Source organism: Rhincodon typus, chromosome 26 (genome assembly GCF_021869965.1).
Source record: "Rhincodon typus isolate 14 chromosome 26, sRhiTyp1.1, whole genome shotgun sequence".
Lineage (NCBI taxonomy): Eukaryota > Metazoa > Chordata > Chondrichthyes > Orectolobiformes > Rhincodontidae > Rhincodon > Rhincodon typus.
This window is the reverse complement of record NC_063357.1, coordinates 11,596,979-11,604,320: the sequence shown is the minus strand read 5'-3', so window position 1 is coordinate 11,604,320 and position 7,342 is coordinate 11,596,979. Positions and strand designations below refer to the sequence as shown.

The 7,342-nt window shown below is 45.5% G+C and overlaps 1 protein-coding gene across 1 annotated transcript in view; it reads left to right on the top strand.

Annotated features, from left to right (window-relative positions):
• The window catches only part of LOC125486187 (LHFPL tetraspan subfamily member 7 protein), a 262,361-nt gene that overhangs the window by 64,588 nt on the left and 190,431 nt on the right, over nucleotides 1-7,342 (top strand). The gene's annotated exons all lie outside the window — the stretch shown is intronic.

The window sequence follows — 7,342 nt, the reverse complement described above, 5'->3', positions numbered from 1 at the left end:
GGGCCTAACACAACTACAACCAGGAGTGCCTGGCTCCAGGCCTACAGCAACTACAACCAGGAGTGCCTGGCTCTGCTGCCAGGCCAGGTCACTGTGACACCAAGAATCTTGTTCCAACTTCTCTACTCTGAGATGTTGCCTCGCTGCCACCGCCATCTTGAAGAGTACGCTGGCGCTGACCCCGATTGCTGGAGGAGCTTTGCTGCTCTCGCTGCCTGTAATTGCTGGGAGGACATCCTTGCTGTCCCTATCGCCATCTCCAGCAGCTGGGAGGCTGCCACTGCTCTGCGCATGGGCCTCTCTCACAGCCGCACTGATGCCGCTGACTAACCCACGAAAGAAAAGAAAAAAAAAGAAAGAAAAACAGTAGGCATTAAAATGAAAAATGACAAAAAGCAGATGGCAGTGGTTGAGCCCAGGCAAGGGCCCACACATAGTCTTGCGACTCTGCTGCCATCTTGGAATTGGGGAACTAGTCATCAAGAAATCTAAGAGGGAATTTATTTACCCAGGGTGGTGAGAATATTGAACTCACTCCACGTGAAGTGATTGATGTAAATAGTATATGTGGGGAATCTAGACAACCATGGGGCATAAGAAGTGTCTATGATTAACTGGAGAGCTCTACCATGGAACTGGCACAGGCATGATGGGATAAATGGTCTCCTTTTGACCTGTCCCATGCTATGACTGCAAGATTACAAACCAATCCAGGTCTCCCTCTCATTTAAGTCTCCATGCAACACATCATCTGCCAGCCCTATGACACTTTCAAGTCTCTGCGTTTCACCAGTTCTGACCTGTTAAAAATCTGCTTTCGACTGGCCATATATTCAGCTGTCAAAACCTAAACTCTGGAGATACCGCCACACATTTCATCCCCCCTCCATCTCTCATTCTTCCTTTAGAATACCCCCTGAAACGTACCTTTCTGACCATACTTCTGTCTGTCTGCCCTAATGTTTGCTCAAGTGGAATAGCATTATATTTGTTTAATAGCACTCCTGCTTTGGGGCATTTTGCTACATTGAAGGTGCTATACAAATGCCTGTTGCTGTTTTTGATGATGGCCAAAAACACCAGAGCCAATTTTACTTTTCCTCAGCCAAAATGACTTTGCTTCTATTTTAGGCAGAAACCTGTTTTAGTCCAGGAGGAATTCTGCCTTCTTGTTGCTGCAGTGTTTTTCACAAGCATCTGCTGTGTCATTTTGAGGTTGCATCGTTCCAGCAAACTCTGCTCAATTTCGCTGTGGCTGAATGCATGATGAATAATACAGCATTTAGAGTGTGCTTCTCTATTTTACTTCCATCATGCCAGCAAATTAGCCTCTCTACCTTTTCCAAATTATTGCTTTTGTGTTGTGTGAGAGATTCTGAGCGTAGGACTGTGGAGAAACGGTAACCAAACAGCCCTTGGAATGGGGCTGTACACTGACAGTAAAACAGGAGCTGATATCATGTACCAAAGACATTTTTCCCTCCCCACCCTTATCTGCTTTCCGGAGGGACCACTCTCTCCGTGACTCCCTTGTCCGCTCCACACTCCACTCCAGCCCCATCACACCCGGCACTTTTCCCTGCAACCGCAGGAAGTGCTACACCTGCCCCTACACCTCCCCCCTCACTCCCATCCCAGACCCCAAGAAGACCTTCCACGTCAAGCAGATGTTCACCTGCACATCTGCTAATGTGGTATACTGCATCCGCTGTACCCGGTGTGGCTTCCTCTACATCGGGGAAACCAAGCGGAGACTCGGGGACCGCTTTGCAGAACACCTACGTTCGGTTCGCACTAAACAACTGCACCTCCCAGTCATGAACCATTTCAACTCCCCCTCCCATTCCTTAGACGACATGTCCATCCTGGGTCTCCTGCAGTGCCACAACGATGCCACCCGAAGGTTGCAGGAACAGCACCAAATATTCCGTCTGGGAACCCTGCAGTCCAATGGTATCAATGTGGACTTCACAAGCTTCAAAATCTTCCCCAACCGCATCCCAAAACCAGCCCAGCTTGTCCCCGCCTCCCTAACCTGTCCTCCCACCTATCCACTCCTCCCACCTCAAGCCCCACCCCCATCTCCTACCTACTAACCTCATCCCGCCCCATTGACCTGTCCGTCCTCCCTGGACTGACCTATCCCCTCCCTAACTTCCCAACTACACTCACCTTTACTGGCTCCATCCCCACCTCTTTGACCTGTCTGTCTCCTCTCCACCTATCTTCTCCTCTATCCATCTTCTATCCGCCTCCCCCTCTCTCCCTATTTATTTCAGAACTCCCTTCCCCTCCCCCATTTCTGAAGAAGGGTCTAGGCCCGAAACGTCAGCCTTCCTGCTCCTTTGATGCTGTGGCCTACTGTGTTCATCCAGCTCTACACCTTGTTATCTCAGATTCTCCAGCATTGGCAGTTCCTACTGTCTCTGATATTGCCCTCGAGTTTTGTACTGTCTCTTGCACATGCACTGTCATACACGTGGACACACTATAATATTGCATACCAGTAATTACAAAGTGTACCAGTGCAACAGTATAGGAGCAGGGCTGTGAGGGATGGGATGGGGGCAGGGCAGGGATGTGGTGCTAGGGGACAAAGGGAAAGCCAATACGTTTTCACCTGTGTTTAGTCCCCATTATCAGCTTTCCATCTTCCCCGAGTTCTGAGGAAGGGTCACCAGACCTGAAACTCTGATTTTTTTCTCCACAGATGCTGCCAGATCTGCTGAGCTTTTCCAGCAACTTATGTTTTTGTTCCTTCTTCCCTGACTTGCCATCATCCATCCCTTTGTCTGCCTGTCTTTCTCCGGGCTCTGTCTCCACCTATCTGCCTCCTCTTTTCTCCCCCACAGCTCCCGTCTCCAGCATATATACCACCTTTTCCTAGCTACTATCATTTAGGGTCAATGGACTCGAAACATGAACTCTGCTTTCTCTCCACTGATGCTACCAGACTTCCTGAGTTTGTCCAGCAATTTCTGTTTTTGTTTCAGGAAAAGGCTTATCTGGCTGTTCAGTCTGTGGGTTGGCCTAGTTTGCTGGCTGTGTAAGGTCTGTCTTTCGGAGGTCCAGCTACACTAGTACAGTATTCTCCATTGGAAATTGCTAACTTGTGATGACTCTAATTATGGGAACAACATTTTAACTTGTGATGACTCTAGTTATGGGAATAACATTTCAATTTGTGATAATTCTAGTTATGGGAATAACATTTCAATTTGTGATGACTCTAGTAATAGGAATAACATTTTAGTCTGGTACACACTTTCTGGAGGGAAATGCCCTGTGCACAGCTTATATGAATGTACTTCATATGTATAGACTTAACGTGTACGCTGAATGTGTTTATTACGTAAGAAACATCATTCAATAATCACGAAAGTTGAGAGGTCATTTTGTGGCTGTGCAGGACATTGGTTAGGCTACTTTTGGAATACTGCATTCGATTCTGGTCTTCCTGCTATAGGAAGGATATTGTGAAACTTGAAAGGGTTCAGAAAAGATTTACAAGGATGTTGCCAGGGTTGGAGGGCTTGAGCTTTAAGGAGAAACTGAATATGCTGGGGCTATTTTCCCTGGAGCGTCAGAGGCTGAGGGGTGACCTTATAGAGGTTTATAAAATCATGAGGGGCATGGATAGGGTGAATAGGCAAGGTCTTGTCCCCGGTGTAGCAGAGTCCAAAACTAGAGGTTTACGATGAGAGGGGAAAGATTTAAAAAGGACCTAACGGACAACATTTTCACGTAGAGGGTGGTGCATGTATGGAATGAGCTGCCAGAGGAAGTGGTGGAGGCTGGTACAGTTACAACATTTAATAGGCAACAAGGTGTAGAGCTGGATGAACACAGCAGGCCAAGCAGCATCAGAGGAGCTCCTCTGTGTTCATCCAGCTCTACACCTTGTTGTCTCAGATTCTCCAGCATCTGCAGTTCCTACTATCTCTGCAACATATAAAAGGCATCTGGATGGGTATATGAATAGGAAGGGTTTAGAGGGATATGGGCCAAATGCTGGCAAATGGGACTAGTTCGGCTTAGGATATCTGGTCGGCATTGATGAGTCAGACTGAAGGGCCTGTTTCCATTCCATACCCCTCTATGACTCTGAGTCTACAGTAAGTCACTCACAAGAACCAATAAACTATTTCATTGCTGCATTTCATGTCCCCATGTTACAAACAAATGTGCAAGAACTATGCGTTTATACACTTTGTTGTTAAGAGTATACAAGCTCAAAAGCCCAAGATCCCTCAGCTTTTATTTGCTAATCAAAAATGCAATGAGCCAGATCTGGATATCCAATTAGCCACATGGAACTTGTGACTAATGTTTTGGACAGTACTGCTCTCATACCATACAGAAGCACTAATAACTGCCGGGAGCCAGCTCATGAATGTTGAAACCTTTTAAGTCTCTCAACTGAAAAATTCTAAGGTTAAAGCCCTGAAGAGATGAAAAATTAACAGGGATATAATGATGAGAAATTTTATCATTATCCTCATATTTAAATGTAAATTATCCTGAATACTACACAATCAAAGAGACAAGCAGATGATGACTTAACTAGAAATATTAAATTTTAAATTGTTAAGCAGCTTTAGTTGGGATTCAGAGAGACTAAAGAACAGAAGTCACTTCCTTATTTTAGATTTAGGGGATGAGACTGAGTGTGCTGGGAATTTCGCTGGACTAGTAATTCAGAAGTTCCGACTTGTGTTCAAAAATTGTGTCAATTTTGTGGTGTTACATGGAGGGTTTCTCTCTGCGAGCCCTAGCGACTTACCTCACTCAATGCTCTGTTGCCCACCTCATCAAGTACACCTCTTGTGCTATATTGTGCTCAGTGTGACAAAACACATGCTGGTGTTCTCTCACCACTTTTGCTCCTGGCATCCAATAGCCTGGCAGCGACATGATATTGTAAGGTGTTAGTGAGCTCTAGGGTGCAGTATTGAAGCACTGTACTGTATCGTAGGCGAGTCCCAAGCAAGTCATGATAATGTGATGAGGCTGGCGCAGTGCTGGCTGACGCCAACCTCCATGGACAGAGGGCACTGTCCATGGAGTGTACCCTGAGATGTTGAGGGCAAGTGGGGGTGGGGATGCTTGCTGGCCAAGATGGAGGCCCAGAGAAGACACCATCAAGATCTATGGTGGCACAGTGGCTCAGTGGTTAGCACTGCTGCCTCATAGTGCCAGGAGCCTGGGTTCGATTCTACCCTTGGGCAACTGTCTGTGTGGAGTTTGCATGTTCTCCCCATGTCTGTGTGGGTTTCCTCCAGGTGCTCCAGTTTCCTCCCACAGTCCGAAAGATGTGTAGGCTAGGTGGATTGGCCATGCTAAATTGTCCATAGTGTTAAGGGATGTGTAGATTAGGGGAATGGGTCTGGGTGGGATGTCTGAGGGTTGGTGCAGACTTGTTGGGTCGAAGGGCCTGTTTCCACACTGTAGGGATTCTGTCTTCTATTTATGCATCCATCAGGTACCCATGTTGGGAATTGGCACCGTTCTAGTTTCTCTCCACTGCTTTGGAAAGTAACAAAGTGCATATTAATGAGGCAAGATTGGGTAAAAATGAGATGTCAATGAATGCAAATTGGCCTCTCACCATTCGCTATTGAAACGTTCATCTAGCCGTTAAAATGCTAAGTGAAAAATCAGATCATTTTTTCTTGAAGTCAAGGATCTCACTTTTCTGCTCTCACCATATTTTGCCCACATCATTCAGGGACTGGGAAGTTTCAGTCTCTAGTCTGAGGAATGGTGACCATGAAACTGTTATTAAGTTTGTTAAAAACCCATCTGATTCACTGGTGTCCTTTAGTGAGGGAAAGCTGCTGTTCCTCCCTAGTCAATCCTGTATGTGACTCCAGACTCTTAGTAGATATGGTTGACTCCCAACTGCCCTCTGAAATGGCTGAGCGAGTCATTTAACTTTTTTTTCCTTTATTTGTTCACTGGATGAGGGCATCACTGACCAGGCAGCATTTTGTTGCCCATCCCAAATTGCCCAGAGGGCAGATAAGAGTCAACCACACTGCTGTGGGTCTGGAGTCACATGTAGACCAGACCAGGTAAGGATGGCAGTTTCCTTCCCTAAAGGACATTAGTGAACTAGATGTGTTTTTCCAACCATCGACAATAGATTCACGGTCATCGTTAGTTTCTTAATTCTTAATCCAGATATTTTATTGAATTCAAATACTACCATCTGCTGTGGCAGGATTCAAACCCAGGTCCCCAGAACACTATCTGTGTCTCTGGATTAATAGGTCCAGCGATAATACCACTAGGCCATTGCCTCCCCAACTAATTGAAGGGCAACTGGGGATGAGTGGTAAATCCTGGCCTTGCCTGCGGCACGTTTATCCCATGAAAGAAGAAGGGCAAAAGTCAGACAGCATAGAAGGAGGTAATTCAATCCATCATGTCTGTACCATGTTTTTGAAAGACTTATCTGATTATCCAACTCCACTGTTCTTCCCCATTGCCCTGCAGAACAAAATAATTTTTTACTTTACCTTCTGTTCCTGGGATTCTAGTGTGCTCCATGTGTCTCTAATTCCCTTTATATTTTGAATTTGCATGCACCAACCTATCAGGCAGTGCCTTCCAGATCACAACAAAATCTTCCGGACATTATTAATATCCCTGCAGATATAGCCAAGGTAGCAACAACAAAGACTTCTAATGAAGCATTAACTCTGCTGCTCTCTCCACACAGGCTGCTAGATCTGATGAGTCTTTTCAACCACTTCCTGCTTTTTGATATTGGATTTCCAGCATCTGCAGTATTTTGCTTTTGAGCAAAATCTTGTATTTATAATCCAATAAAACACCCTAAGACATTTTGCAGGAGCATTATAAGACAAAACATGATGCACAACACATAATAATGTGGCCATTGTGAAGATGGTTCTCAGCATAGGGGGATACAGTTTATGTTTCAATGAACCCAACATAGAGTTTCCATACCAGAAAGTAAATTGAAAATTTTGTAATGTGCAGATCTTTTCATCCACAAAATGAACACTGGGGAACAGACAGTTCTCCACTCCCCCATCTTTGAATTCCATTTTGAATCCATCACCCAGTTAAGCTCTATGCCAGGAATGTCATTGTAAGGTCTATCCCTATAAAACCAGTGGGCATTTTATAGGATGTGGGGCAGTGAGCTGGAGAAACAGAGACCCTGCCAAATATTCTCGTACACACCTGATCTGCTCGAAAAGGTGATGGACGATGAATGGCTTCAGAGATAGTAGGAACTGCAGATGCTGACACACATACAAAACAATGCCCACTGGTTTTATAGGGATAGACCTTACAATGACATTCCTGG